The sequence below is a fragment of the Rhea americana genome, unplaced genomic scaffold (genome assembly GCF_003343005.1).
Source record: "Rhea americana isolate MKP2758 unplaced genomic scaffold, rheAme1 scaffold_102, whole genome shotgun sequence".
NCBI lineage: Eukaryota > Metazoa > Chordata > Aves > Rheiformes > Rheidae > Rhea > Rhea americana.
In genome coordinates, this window is record NW_028185062.1 from 1,663,150 (window position 1) to 1,679,736 (window position 16,587).

A 16,587-nucleotide genomic window follows, 5' to 3' on the forward strand; every position below is an offset into this window, starting at 1 on the left:
GTAGGTTTTACGTATACCCAATAGCTTTGAGCTGTCTGACCCCTCAAATGTCCCAAAAGGTGGATCTTTTACCTTTTTCCTTGAGGGACTCTAGACTCAGATTTCAGTCATGGAGCCTTCCCTGACTAGCATGGTGACGGATTATAGAATGAGGAAAAAGGTTCAGTTATAAAGAGCCATGGAACTTGCAAAGAAAACAGATGGACTGACAGCACTTTTACATGAAAAAATAAGAGAGTCCCCCAAATTCCAGCCCATATTTACAAGTGGGTCCCACTAACTTTTTCTTAGGGGTTACCTGAAACTTTCTTTACTTTCAGAGCCCTCACTGCAGAAGGCAGCAAGAAGTCAGGCTGCTGGCAGGCCAAGAGCCCACTAGCAAATCTTCTTCCACGCAACTTCTGCTTGCCAAGTGAAAGTCACACCTGTATTCCTATCCTTGCAGGGAGTGCCAAAGAGACTTTGTTTTCCTTATGGTCTCCTGCAAGCCTCTGGAAATGCCAGACTCACCCTGACTCCTGACTCCCAGCTGATCCAGAGGTCGCCCCTTGTCAGGAAGCAGGCCACAGCGTGCCTGGCCAGATGGTGGATCCACCCTTCTTGTCTCAGTTGGGTCATGATTGCATCAATCCAAGGGAAGCCTGTCTTGCCCTCTGCCCACTTTGCCAAGGCTTCAGGATTCCTGTCCCAGGGGATCTGGATGCAGATAGGGTTCCCCTCCATGCGATCAAACTTAGGGTTGTTGGTAGCTGCTGTGTAAAAAAACTCCCGCCAAAGGAGCTGTCCATACAGAGAGAGGGGGGGTGTGCTGTTGCGCTTCACCTGTGGAGGAGGAAACAAGGATATTCAGAGAGGGGAAGACTGGCTTCATCAAGCTGAACTGTAAGCCATCTATACATTCACACACATGATTCCCACCAACTCAGTTAGTTACTGGCAGCTGTCAGAAAGGAGTTCAATTTTAGTTCATACCTCACCAGAAACTCCAGCTGGTAAAGTTAGCTCATGAGTTTTAGTTCACTCAGTACAACAAAAACGATTTGAACCACCAATAACAACTAACAATAAGAAGCTCTACATAGCTGATGACTTAGGAGTCCAGGCTGAAGAACAGGATCAGTAGATTGACAGTCTGCTCAACTACATACAGGACAATCACTTTTTATCACCCCATAGTGTCTTCTGTAGCAGCAGCAAGCTTTGCTCAAGGGTCAGACACAGAGCAGGCAAGAGCAACTTCTGCAGCTGTTCTGGCTCACTCYCTGGGAGCCAAAATCCTGCTATGCTCAAAACCAGCCCACTCTCCAGATGAACACTTCTGGATTTCCTTTTGTCTTACCTTCTTATACAGCTCCCAGAGACGATAGTAAAATAAGCGGCAGGACAAACAGCCAAAACGCAGGTAGGGACTCAGTCCTGTAGGGCTGGCCAGCAATGAATTGGCATTCATCCTTGGTCTTTCATAATTTGCAACCCATGCCTAGACACATTCAGGAGAAATGAGGCAAAGAAAACAAAACCTTTCAGACCCTGCTATGAACAGGCCTCTTTGAAGATGATGAGGTCACTCAGGTCTCTTCTATTCAGTTCCTGCCACTACTGAACATCTCCAGTGGGCAATTCCAACCCCCACAACCCAACTCAAGGAATACAAAACACTTGCTCCACAAGGATTTGAGCCAGTTAGTCATTCTGGTCCAGAAAAGGACTAAATTTGCATTGCATGTCTCAGCTAATAACCTTGAGATCTCCTAGGGACACCTGCTAATGCAATTTTTTACGTCCAAGTATGCCTGTCTTTTTAGTATGTGGAATGAGATAATCTGAGGAAGTTCAGAGCTGTTTGTTGTGCAAGTTGAAGGTTTATTCTTTCTTTAACATCAGAATATATACTTTGAGTTCTATACCTGTCATCAAGCCATCTGGCATTAGAGAGACATGAATGGTTTAAAACTGAGCCATACCTCTCCACCTGAGACACAAGTCATTACTTCAATATTGTTTGCCTCATGCACACTATGATGAAAAGCACAAGGATCATAGAAGAGATCTGAGTATTTCAGCAAGGAGCCAAAGGAATACCAATTAGTGAGGCAAAATAAGACAGACATACAATGGGAAGGCATTCTTTTATGAGTGCATACCCCTCCTAATACCTCACATAGACAAGAGGAGATGGTATATAGCACGGACTGAACAACTTTGTAGGAGATTCTCCAAATTTGCATTCCAAGGGAAATGAAAGGAGAAATAGCAAGGAAAGAGTCCTATGTGCTTCTCACAACAGTATAATTAATACACAGCTCTGTTTCTCTGGGTTGGTGTTGCCCAGAAGTGGAGTTCTCTGCTCTACATACAACCAAAGGTCAGGAGTACTGCATCAGTATCAGATTCCCCTGCTACAGGTGAAGGYTGCAATTGCTGCTATAAAAAGCAAGAAAAGAGTGCAATGGCCAATGCTCAACATTTTTCACTGAGGGCTACTGCTTGCAGAAACACCCACTTGAATAATATGGATTACCTTTCTTTCCAAATGTTTATCCAGTCGTGCCAAGGCTTCTGTCTCTCCTCCTTGCCAAACTGCAGGGGCAAGGCCATCTGTGGGGAAACCTGAGGGAAAGAAATTGGTATGATCTGAAGTCAATTCTAGACAAAATGAACAGATGTAATTAAGCATGAGTAACAGCAAGACACGCTGAATACTGTAGTATTTAGTTGAGCTGCCTAACATGGCTTACTTGCTGCTCTAGTCCTACAGCAGGCAAATCATTTGGAGCACGGGGAAAGCCTGTTTACGACGCCACAGTACAAGAACCTGTCCCTGCAATGCTTCAGGCAGCCTTTGGGGGGCTTCCTCTATTGCTCACACACTGGCACCCTTGTGAATTAGTGTTACCCACAGGGCTCTGCTCCAAGGGCCAGAATGGCTGGCAGAGGGAACACGTGCCCCACAGGTCCGGCTTACAAAATACCCTGCCACAGCTACCAGCAGCTCAGCAGAAAGCCTGCTGAGGCTCCTGACACGGTGCTGGGAAAGGTGTTGGATTAGTGCTGTAGAGCTATATTTCATTAGTTTCCAGAACCAAGGCAACAGGTGAAGCAACAAGGCAGGTTCCCTGCACTGTTCTAGGCTCATAGCAGAGCCTCCCCCGGCGGCAAGCAGAGCACTGTAAAGCTGCACACAGTCTTGCATTAGGTCAGACAATAAGGAAAGATGATCTGCCAAGGACTGCAACCTTCAGGGTACTCCTGTTGTGAAGCCCTCCTTTCCATGACTGTTTAAATTGTGCTTCAAGGTGCCAAGATTGGTGCATGCAGACAATATTCTACAGTAACCCTTAATTTCCTTGCATTTCAATTCAGATCCTTGATACAGGCCTCAGATTCTTTACACTACACCATTCTATTCATCCTGCCTTCTCCAAGAAAAACAAAAAAAATCCCCAAAACTCCCCCAAAACCCACATCTAGRAAGGAGGAAACAAACCCCAACTTCCCAAGAATCAAAAGACATAGCAGGATGGATGAAAGGGGTTTCAGTATTATCTTTTGTTTATTAAGCTCCCAAATTGTCATTGCTTGGAAACAAGTGAGTTAAGTGATCTGAACCTGCCACATGGTTAGCTCACCTCTTCAGGTCTATTACACAACCTGCCAGAGATGGTAATAAGAAGGAAGCAGCTGGTGTGGACAGGAGACACTGGTAACAGTGGTTACATGTTCAGAACAGCAGAGAGAACACTAGGACAGATGCAGAACATTTCAGAGCAAYGCTAAAGGGGATGCTGCTCCCTGTATGACTGTAACGCAAGGGGAAGTGGTCTGTTCTCACAGACTCCAGCGCTCTCTAACAATCAAATGCTGCTTCCACAGCTAGGGGCAACCCAGGTCAGATGACACACTGGAGTTGTCCTGGGTGCACGCCAGCCATCAGAAACACGTTTCAGTGGAGCCCGTTTCTGCTGGCAGTTAACCCTTGCCTTCACCCTAAACACATACCCAGCTCCTCCAGGGATGGGACTCCATATACATCATCATGGTTCTCCTGTATGTCCACTTTACAAGTTTCCATCTGCTGGCTTATTATGCTGCTCACCGGCTTCTTTGGGAGCTCCATACGGCTAATGATGGCCTGGAAGCGCTTGTAGGTGAGGGGTGGTTTGTGGCCATTCAGCTCAATTATTCTGGAGACAAAATAAAAAGACATTTACCCACATAAGAGAAAAGGAAATAACAGCAAAACTGCATCTTGCTACCTCAGCTCAGAATAGCCTTTCACTTTCAATACGGAAATCCTGTACATATCTAGGCTCCTCCTGATGCATCCCTCAAGGGGATATTTAAGAAAACGCAAAAAAAAAAAAAATGCATACCAATCCATCTCCATAGAAAACACAAGAAAACAACCACAGCTGAATCAGGCTTTGCATCATGTCTCTCCCAAGCTCTTCATATCAATCCTGCGTATGAAACCTCAATCTGATTGCTCCATGTCTCGCCAAGGTGACAAATCCCAGACCTACATCTGTATCCGTTCTTCCCTACCCCTTGAGATATCCTAACCTGTCTCTGTCCTTACTTCCTCCTCTCCCAACACAAKAAGTCTCATGGTATTCTGATCCCTTTTCTACCAATCTCAGATGAGACAAATCCTAGTTTGCATCATTCCTCTCTCTTCTTGTGCTTAGAGAAACCCCCCTTTCTCCCCAACCCTGTAAGGTCACAAGCAGACCTGTCAGATCACGCCAGGGAAAAGGTAGCAAGACAGTCACAGTTCCCCTCTCCTCTATATCACTAAGTATCCACAGTCTGCTAGGACCACACAGTCTTATCTTCCTTGGGACACTGAACACAAAGGCCTCAGAGAAACCTCCTGGCCAAGGTAGGTTTTCCCATGATATTTTTAACCTGAGCTCCTGCAGGGAGGGGAAGGAGTTAACAGCAAAGCAGACAGCACACGGATCGCCAGCATTACATAAAGTCGAGGCAGCCAACCTCACAGCTCACACACGAGCTGCCGCAGAGCAGCCTTCTCCACCCATTAGTCAACGGCTTATGCAAGGGGCTGGGCTTAAAGCCGAGTGTTTCGGCAGACGCCATGTGCCTCCCCTTCCCCCAATAACTGCACGTGTAGCGAGGAGGAGCGACATGCCAACCCACGGCCTTCCCCGAGCCATTCCTCACGTGTGCTCTAAAGTGACCTAGCTTCCCTGCTCAACATAGCAACAGCAAAGTGGGAAGCTGTGCCCTGCTCTGCACGTCCCTGCTGCTGCTGCTTCCATCTAGGCCATGCGTGAACCAGAAGCCCAGGCCACCTACACACTGTGCACAGAGAAAAGGGAAGCCTTTAAAAGTGGCAGCACAGTTGCAAAGATTAAAGAGATTTCAAATGAAGCCTCCTGCATTTTCCTTTAATTTTTCTATGTAATAAGCTGTAGGTATTTGGAGAAAAAAAATTAATAAGCATAGTAAAGAGGGTCATCAGGGTGTGCAGAGAACAGTAAGTTTATTGTAAGACTCTAAGCATGATCACTGTGTAGCTCAGCATCCTCTTTCACTCTTCCAAGCAAAGGTACTGAGGGGACTTCTATAGGCAACACGTTCTGTCCTGTTTCTTCACATCAGAGAGCATCTCCTACACTTTCAGACATGTTTTTTGATTAGCTATCTCTGATGTACTATACCACGGATGCTAAGAGACCACGAACTCTCATGAATACTACCCACCAAAACTTCCCTGCTGTCTGCTCTGAATGCTGGAACCTCAAACAAGACCGTAAGTTCATAAGGACTGCTGAAAGATCACAACTGCTGCTGGAAGGAAAATGAGGCCTTCTCAGTTACAGCAAGCATTTGGGATAGGCTTGCGTGTTTTCAGAGAAGTTCAGTATCCAGAGATGAAAACGTGAGAAAGCTGCCCAGTGTTTGCCCTGAGATCTCTGGCACAGCAGGAGCTGCTTCTTTAACACTACCTCTTTTTTTCAGTCCTCTTCCACAGCTCTGCTTGTGCTGCACCTCACTCCAAGATACACACTATTATATCACGTCTGAAATTCACAGCTAAAGCTTTYGCAAACAGACAGCAACTCGGACTAAATCACTGTGACTTGCAGATGGAGGCCACTGTTCTCATTCAGCATCCTCAAGAATTTAAACATGATTGAAATAACATACTACCTCTCCCGAACTCCTAAAGAGCCAGTTATGGGGTATGGGACACAATTCTTCCCAAGAGATGGAACTAGGACAACTTGCACGTTTTACAACACTTGACACTGGAATCATGCAACAAAATTTTTACAATAGTGTCGTGAAAATACATATCAAATATCATCAGGTATTATGAACTGTTTAGACCTTCGTGCAAGGTGATGCAGAAGAAGCCAGAGTCCCATAGGCACAAGTCTCTTCCTAGCTTCCTTCTAACCCAAGCAGTAGTCTCACAGGACTGACCTCCACGGCAGACGGGGCCACAAAGCAACAACAGGACCTTCCCCAGGATTTAATGCCCTTGTTTCACTCTATCTTTCGCAGCACAATTCACAGACTATACATGTGGCAGTTCTGCTCAAAGAAAACTGAAGAATAACACAGAAGAGTAGAGCTGCTTTATTCATCATATACTACATAACCTTTCTGGTATCACTGAGCACATGTAAAATTGGGGTGCTCTAAGACTACCAGAACCAGTATATCTGACAGTGCCAGATTTGTATTATTTGACAGTGCCCAGATGTTTTTGATTATCACAAAATAACATTTTACCTCAAGAAGGAGAGCAACCAAAACCTGACTAAACATGGTTCTGGCACTGCTAGGGTTATACATTATACTGCAGTCATCCAGGACAGCCACAGCATCTGCAGATTTCAAATGCACACTCCCACAGGCACCAGCTTCTGACTCAAGGCTCCGTGGCAGTGGCCCAGTGGGATAGCTACCAGTCTGGAGAAAGCTGCTTTCCTCAGAAACATGACACCTCAGCTAGCTCGTAAATAACAGGGCCCCATTTGTCAAGGGACCGAATGTGCTCCCATCCGCTTCTTCCTGTGCAGAAGAGCTGGCTGCCAACACTCGGGAAGTAGGCTGTTTCACAACGTACCAGACTACCAATTCACATATACTATTTCGTTAACCTTTGTCAGCTTATGCAATTGTTCTGATCTAAATCCTTTCTCCAGAGAGCTCGTGTAGGGCTGTGCACACCTAAGACAAGCAGCTTTTCTTCAGATTCACAGTGGAGACGGAGGATAACCTACAGATATGCCATACAACAGACACTGGACAAAGGACAAACTATTCCACTCCCACAGAATCACACACATACAAGCATGTGAAAGATGGGTGCCTTGATCACCGGCTAAGTACCAGTGCAGGGAGAAAACACCTGATGCTAAATCACCATGCAAGACAGACAACAGTAGTATGATTCAACAGATAGAAGTCAGAAGCTTTTTAGATGGAAAACAAAGTTTGTGGTATAAGGTAACTAACTATCCATCACAAAAACACCAAGGCATGCAAACTTCCCCAGGGCTTCGTTCCTTTAAGTCAGTACATGCTCCCATTAAAAGGCATTTAATTATAATTTCAACCGTATGCTAGAATGTCTGGTGGCAAAATAGCTCTTGATGCATATTACAAAACCAAGCTCACAATGCTCCTTCTTGTGCTCCAAACTGCTCGGTCCAGAATGACTCAGGCTGCCCAGGATTACAGAAACCACGACGTTGACCACCAGCAAGAAGACTATAGAGCATTTAGATTCTAAGGAAGGGAAATCAGGCGATCCAGAGAAGAGACAAAACAAGTTGTCAMCTGGAAGTTGTCAGGCAGAATAACTGTTAAGTAAAGGCTTTGAGCAGGCTAAGCTGATACCTACAAGATTATCTTTTCTGTCTGACTTCTAGAATCTGAACATAGTTAATCTTGACTGGGAATTCTTGAAAATTTTTAGGAGTATTTTCCAATACTGATGCTTATTTTTTCTACAGCCCTTTCCCTGTTTTGGGACAGGGGAGGGGGAGAAACTGATCATCACACAGCTGTGTCAGCAGTGCCAAAGAGAAACACATTGCAACCTTCCTACAGGGCATAAAAGTGGCCAAATGTACAAGCTAAATGAATAGGCTCTTTGTAAATGTCAAAAAGAAGCTGCTGCTGATGGTAGCAGGGACACACTGCTGGCGGAGAGACAGACAGACTACTGGAATCACATAGGTAGAAGTGAAATATCAAACTATTTGTTTAAAACTAGGCCTGACAGTCTCATTGGAGAATKGGTTAAAGGAAGATGAGAAGCAAGATACCAACACCGGGTTACAAATTATATAGGAAAAAGTAGGTTGGGCATAGGGATGACACATGTCTTGAGTTAAAGACTGGATAGTAAGCCTGTAGGGCAATATACTTGGTCTGACAAATTTTCAGGACAAATACAGTATTAGAAATATACCACCCACTGAGAGAACTCAGAGAGGCCAAGAACCAGGAAACACCATAGTAACTGGAGACTTCAACTACCTCCACACAGATTGGGTAAATGTCACRCTCCAAGATTTTAGGAAAAAAAAATCACAAAAGTCAAAGCAGTTAAAGAACAGCAGCAGTGAGGACATTAGAAGGCAGAATCATTCAGAAAGCTGAAGTGTGCAGGGGGCACTTCTCAGCCCAAATGAAGGCTTGAGAAACAAACAACAACCAAAAAAGCCTAAGTGCTGAAAAGTCTCTTTTCAAACACTGTAGGATACCTACAGGGCCAAGAGGTGACAAAAGCATAAAAGAAGCAGACACTGCAATACCACAGCAGAAAAACAGCACGCTTTCTTTTTTTGCACCTGTATTTACTAGGGAGGTATTCAAGGAGGTTGGCACCCTGAATCTCTTCAAGGAAATACCTCAGGGAATGTCACAGACTGGGATATCAACAGAATGAAGCTATGCTTGAACAGTAAGAGCTTGCCAGGACCAGAGAGTATTTACAAAGGACTATCAATGGACATGAAGAAGTGACCAAACTACTACTGCTACATTTAACACTTTCCTTAAAACTATCCAAATACTACTAGAAAATAGCAAGTATGACTCCAGATTTAAAAAGCCACACAGAGCTGAGTTAGGACCTGTGCTGCTTGAAATTATTCCTAAGTTATGGGGAAAGGGTCAACGAGCAGCAAGGTGATGAAGTTTACTTACATAGTAAGCTAGTTGGGATAGATGAAAATGAAAGGCAACTGAAGAACTTCCCCACACACCATGTGACTAGCTGAGAAAAATAACACAATTTTCTGTGTTGGTAATGTCTCTCCATGCGCATTGCTTTGTGATCTTAAATTCACTTATATATTAATGGGCTCTCAACTAGCTACGGCTATTCAGGAAGGAAACCCTGAATCAGTTTAGTGTTCAGCAGTGCTAAAAAAAAAAAAAAAAAAGAAAAGAAAACAGAATGCTAACAATTAATAGGAGAAGACAAAAAACATTACAGCACTATATAAATCCATTGTGCTCATACATCCTGAATGCCAGCTACAGTTATTTCTTGAAATGGAGAACAGAGGTGAAAAAAAGTATATAAAAAGGTCACAAAGGTATGCAACAGATTCTACCTGCAAAACTTAGACCATGACTTTTCAGCCTGGAAGAGACAAACATGACACAAGGATGAGGAGCATTGAMAAGGCAAGGAAAAAATAAGTGTTTGTGATCTCCTCTAATGCAAAAATGAGAGTAGCGTGTACTCAAGAGACAGGTTCAAGAAGAATACCTCTCACCCCAAACATTCCCACATAGTATGTGCTAAACTGCAAAGCTCCTTCCCACAGGACATTATAGATACAACAGACTTACAGGAGGAAAGAGGCTTTTAACATTCTTGGCACAACAAATCAGCCAAAAGGGGGGGTGGAGGAAGAAAGCAACCTGTAAGAGTAGTRCTGAAACACGGCTGAAGTTGCACATATCTTAGTATTATAGTTTTTTTTTTTTTWAAAAAAAAGAGTTTCAAAATAAAGGCAAGGCTCCAGCACAGCAAACACCCAACAAAAACAAGGCATACAAGTTTCAGAAAAAGGTAAATTTGCCGCAGTCAATCTTGTTCTATTTATTACAGCTGTCCTGACGCATCCATCAATTAAAAACAAAATCTGCCTTCATAACCTGTTTGAGACAACAGCTCCACTATTTGTATTATACTGAAGTGGAAAAAAAGCAGTCTGTGCAGTGAGAACAAGCTCAAGGACAGCAATCAATAGGACACAACTGAGCTACTTAAATGACTGAAGTATAGAGTTTAATTAACTTGAAGCAACACCCTTCCCTACATTCACGTCACTATCACCACTTTGACGCGCTCTAATCAAAAGCGCGAGTGCGCAGCATAATCTTTTCGACACCATCCAGGCTCACAGGGGATGAGAGTGAGCAACACACAGCTCTCAGTGCAGCTGAGGAGGCTGAAACCGTCCCAGACGTGACAATCCCRGCCTAGCCTGGGCAGCACCTGTGCCCTTGCTCGCTCCATACCTGTCCAGGTCGTACAGTGTGTGCGAGTTTTCTATCACCACCTCCACTCCAGCCTCCTTGGCCAGTTTGACAATAGCTGCATCTCTCTCCTTTCCAAACGGCTCCGAGTCGTATTCAAAGGTGAGACGGGTAACTGCCCATTCCTGCAAGAAGCACAACACACACAGTTGTCAAATCCAAGACGCTCTCCAAGGGGTACAATTGCTAGAGAGGAAAGCAAATAAACCTTCTGGCTGATACTAAATCCTGGGAGCTCAGACAGTTCCTGTGAGGAACAGCAGCTTGGAGTCAAGATAACTGATGAATCAACAACTTTAGCAGCTCTAGCAAACACCACATCTGCTACACAAACTCCTGTAAGTTAGGTTTAAAAACACACAGGAGAAGGTTTTAGTTCGCCTCCATAAACCTTCCTCTCAGGTCACAGCTCAGCCACTAAGCCTTAAAAGCATCTTGTTTTGTTACCCACGTTGTCTGAAAGTAAATTTACCATCCTGTTCTAGCATTTGCAGAGAAAGCATTTCTGAGAAATCTTTCAATACAAGTTCTTCTAAAAAAACATTTTTATGTGGAGACTATCATCAAATAAAAAGAGTAATCCCTAATCTTCTCCCCCCAATGGTTCTTTACAGCTGTCACATAATAGAGGACCAATATTCAACCCTAACAGCAAGAAACACGGCAGTGTGAAACGCAGAACAAAAGATAGCTTGGATAGCTCGAAGGATAAGTGGACCTTTCTTCTCAGAGTAGGAGAGGAGAATGCTACAGTTCTGATTTAAATGATTAACTTCCCAAAGGTAGGGATTTCTTTCACTCTAGTCAAGCTATGAACCTATTTTGTGCCTTGACACCTTTAATAGGTCCTTTACAGATTACATGGAATAGGCCTTATGAAATAGCTTTCAGCCTCTTGGAGGCTTTTCTAGAGCACAATTTGCTCTCAAAGTCTATGGCCTAGTTTTCCTCAGAAAATGAATCCTGTAAGAGGAGGTTTAATGGTTTCCACAGTGACCCTCCTGAGACATCTGTCAAACAGAGCTGCAGCCCACAGATTTGTTTAGCAAACATTTCGTCAAACACAGCCAAAAAAAAAATCTACAGACATGTTAAAAGAAAAAAAAGAAAGAAAAAAAAAGAAAAAAAATCCCTCACACAACTAAGATATGAAACATACTCTCCAAATGAAACAGTGTAGGTCACCTCTGTATGTACAGGACAGTATCCTCCATCTCAGAACCAGACCTGAGAGGCATCAGAAACACAAATACCATACAAAGAACAGATGCAATTAGTTCATTGCAGCCCATTTAAAAAAGAATGCCAAAGACAGGGAAGGAATTCAGATGCAGAAAACAACTGTACAAGCCTCCTCTCCTTTCTAAACTCTTTCAGATTCAATATTACAGTTACTATAGGGAAGGAGAGAAAATGAAAACAATTATGTACCACTGAATGTATGTTTCTGAGATGTTCTCTACTCCTTTTCCAAAGCAAGAACATGACAGAATCCTTAAGTCAGAGCAAGAGTAATGCAAACATGATCCAGGGCCTGCTCTTCTCTCCTACTAAAATGTGATTTAACAGATTCATGTTAATCTTTTCCTTTAAAAGAATGGTAGTACCAGCTASAATGCATAGAAGAGATAGGTTTGGTCTTGAAGAACATGTATTACTGCGTGGAGAGAAGGGAATGAAAAAATACATTTAAGGCCAATGGTGATTTTTCCAGGATAAGAATGTCAAATTCAGGTAGTTTGCTGTGGATTTCACGCAGTTTTGTAAAGCACAGCATTGTATATGCTACACTAGTGCACACTGCAATGGTAACAGAGAGGTAATGTGTACACTTTATCTGTCATCTTCACTGGATCCATGCATACAATGCATTTCCAGATACTGTATCAGCAACATACCTCTGCTACTGGCAGCAAGACCAGAAATTAGATTAGACAAGATTGTTGCCTTACCACATCCCGCATAACTCTCCTCTCCACAACAGAGGACAGCAAAGTGCGAGCACCAGGGCTGTTTGCATACTGCTCCAAGAGCTGCCTATCTGAGGGAGCTGCCTGCAGTGCATTATAGCCATGAGGCACGCCATTTCGGATAAGACTCAACACTCAAACTTTTCTCCTACCCAAATCCATGTTACTCATTACCTTTAGCTCTACAACTGTCTAGAGATTTAAGCAGAAAGTAAAACTAAACTCCTCAGATATAAGACAGCGGATACTCTTTGGTGGAACCACAGTAAGTGGCATTTATCTTACTCCAAAGAACAGGGCAACAATTATTTTGTAAATGCCTTTTTGCTCTATTACTCTAATTACAAAATGAAAAAGGAACAATGTCCTGTTCTGCTGTCCTGCACTGTTTACAAAGTTCTCYATAGGCATTTACCTTTGTTGTGATTATGGCCACCCCAGCTATGTGTAAGGCTTGTCCAAGAACAGGCCCAATAAATTTTAAGTATGATCACAGAGCTCTCTTTTTCATTTGCCCAGCATTCACTTTTCAGCGCGGCAGCTCTGTAGGAGCCTGAATTCACATTCAAGCCATACGTTCTCCCTGTAGTAGCATGAGGAACATGCTCCTCAGCTCTGTTACAGCACTTCTAAGATATCCATCAACACCTGCCTAGGAAAAACAGTCCACAGTGAGAAGYAGGTCTGGCTGTCTCCACAATCATCTCTCCAAAATTCAGGCTCTGCTATCTACTTTCTGTTCTTTGAAAAGTATGAGTATTTTTCCCCAGCAGACTTTTAATTATCGTGTGAATATCTAGTCCTTGAACAAAAATAAGGAAAGGGCATGGACCATAAATAGCCAGAACTTACAGATCAAAAGATAAAAATAACCCAGATTGTAGAATGGCTAAGGGCAGCACATAGGTTATTTGTGTCCTGTGCTAACATGCAGGAACCAAACTAAAGAGTGTTGCACCTTCTGAGTTGCATCATCCAGTTCGCTTCCTAGTACCATCTCCCTCTAGAGAGGATTGTATTGTGACCATATACTGCAGGAGCATATAGATACAGATCCAAGTATACCTCTGCCTCCCAGAAGCTGGTCTGCAACAGGCTTTGGGGACACTATCTCTGCCAAACATAAGATAAGGTACAGTCTTTGCAACAAATCCAACTCACAAGAGCATTGGGAACCATATTCTCTTCATTTAGATTTGTCACTCTAGCAAAGTGGCTGTCAGAAGGCTTCAAAGACAGCAATTAATATAATCTGAGAACAGGACAGAGAGGAATGAGTCAGAGACTTTTACTGCTTCAGGAATCTTGATATTCAAGAAGATCATCTTGACAGCCCTTTCTCTCTCCCTGTCTGCAGCACTGATATATCACTTCAGAAATATATCCCACTAATCCATCTTTGGCCCTGAGGTCACTGCATATTCCACAGTGTTAAATAGTACATCTTCAAGATACTTAGACCCATGCCAYGTTCTGCTATTGAGCTAACCAAAAAAACAACAAAATAGCAACAAAAATCTGTAGGTCTTGAATGGAAGCAGGAAAGGATGGAGGCGGTTAACATAAAAGCTTCTGAATTTTCAAATTATAAAACACAAAGCCTTATTTGCAGCTCAGATGTAGATCAATATGCTTTCTCAGGTATCTGTAAAGGTGTATAGATCTCCCAGTGTTCTCTAGTAGAAGCAGCAAACAGAAAATTTCCAGTACAGAGAAACTCTCAATACAAGGGAATCAGTGGATTACAGTGCAACCTAGTGAAACCTGACCTGCAAAAACAAGGCGAAGGCCACTGTCCCTAAAGCAAAGCACAAGCATTCTGGTGGTAGGTTACTTCCTACTACTAAATTTCTGTGGAAATCTGAGTGGAAGAGCGTATCTGGCTCCTAAGCTGGCCGGTATGAATAGTAGTGAAGTTAAAGAGAAGCCAGAAGACCTCCAACAACTACATATTAGAGAGTGAAAACAAGAATACCATTTACAGTAGGGCATTAGTTTTGCTTGACAATGCTCCAAAAAATTAGTTTATTCTCTTACTTTAAAGAGTCTTGGGAAGACATCTGTTGGCTGCCCTCGTACCACAAACAAGCGGGAGCCAAGTTTTCTTAAACTGCTATCCAGGTCTTCCAGGGACTGGAGTAGAAATCTGCAGAGAAAAAAACAAGAGCAGCTCATGTCAATCAGACCAGTTACAGCTAAAAGACAAATCAGGAGGATTTACATGGAAATCCAATTAGCCTGCACCATTGATCATTTCTCCAAACAAAAGCTAAAGGACAAGAAATGTAGAAAATAAGAGTTCTTATTCACCCCTGGTCTGTCTACTAACTGTTAAGACTTTGCAGCACCAAGCAGTCCCCAGCCATTCACATGCATGTTCTGCTTAGCCAAATGAGAGTGCTCTCCAGGATTTTCTTCTTGCAATCCCTATCCTTCCTATGTTTTCCACTTAGAGCTGATACTCCCCTGTCAGCTGCTCTCTCCACATGACAGCCATACTTAGAACAGTTGCAAACAGAACTGCAATTTATCTTACATCATGCAGATGAGAGCACACTAAGATATTTATCTACTCCCTCCCACCCCAAAGCTGTCAAAAAGCATTTAAGTACTTTATTAACGATACGTCTCACACTATGCTGTACTACTTCAAGCACATCATCTTTGCTTTCACAGCCATACAACAATGTAACCCCATCTACGTTATAACTTGACTTCTTTGTTTTGTCTAAAACCGTGAACAATGCCAGTCTCAACTAAACTTTAACCTCTGCAGGGGTATGCACCAGTGCTTGCAAGCTAGAACCCTTCCTAATGGACCCTGCAGCCTTTCCCTCTCCCCACATGCCCGCTCTGCAGCCCGACCTGTAAGACACAAGTATCTGCAGTATCAACTCAAGACCACACAAAGTCAAGAGGAAAGCTAAACTACAATTGTCTTGCAACCTGGGTACTTCCTCTGTTCAGCTGCATTGCTCATAATATGAATTGCAAGCTTTACGTCAGAAAAAGCTCCCTCTGCACATCTTGAACGAGAAAGGGACTAAGGTTTCAAAGAAAGACATGCCAAGCAGCACACTAGAGACGATCCAGAACCAGGTCTGGATCATGAGAACAAACCACTCCCCTACCTCCTGCTCAGTAGACATCTGTTGAATTGCAATACCAGCTTGCTCTCCAGGGTGCTCCGGAAATAAAGCAAGTGTTGCTATTATTTGGCTCACCTATATGCTGTGCAGTTAAGCGATAAGAAAATTTTCCACATGATAAACTTCTGGAAGTTAAACTTAACACAAACACTTGCCTTTGGAGTGCAAAACTCTGAATACCAATAATTACAGGGAAAAAGTTAGCAAAACAAAGCCAAGGATCCCCTGAGAAACAGCAGAACCTCCAGTAAATATAATGTAGGACATTTTTGCCTAACAGCCGGGGGTGCAAGTTTCTGCTGTTATTTGCAAAGAGAACACACCTCCAAGAAACATACATACATATATATATATATATATATATATATATATATATACACACATTTGCACATTTCAGGACTGCAACATAAGTAAGACCACTACCTGGTTTTCCCCAACATTGTGGTGGGAGGGAAGCAAGGATTAAGCAGATCAGGTCTAAACCAACCCTCTCACGCACAGTTTCCGTCCCCCTACGCGGGGCCAGAGCTAGCAAGGACAGCAGCGTGCGAAGGGCGTTTCTGCCTGCTGCCGTCTGTACGAAAAAGCCTGTTTTGCGGAAAGCCCGCTCCAGGCTTCCAGGGCGTTACGCGGCACCACCACCGCCGGCAGCCCGGGCACCCGCACGGGGATAACCTCTGGTCGCTGACAACTTCTTCGCCAGCCCGCGGGAGCGGCTCTCGAACGGCCTGGAGGGCGCGGGCGCCGCGCCGGCCCCGGGGAAGGGCAAGGAGCCGCACGGCAGCGGCGGCGGCGGCGCAGCCCCCAGGCCCGTCCGCGCTCGTCCGCGCGACGCCGCGGGAGGCCCCGGAGAAGGGCGGCGAGCGCCTCCCCCGCACGCTCCCCGGGACCGGACGCCGGTACTCCGCCGCCTCCCCCCGCCCCAG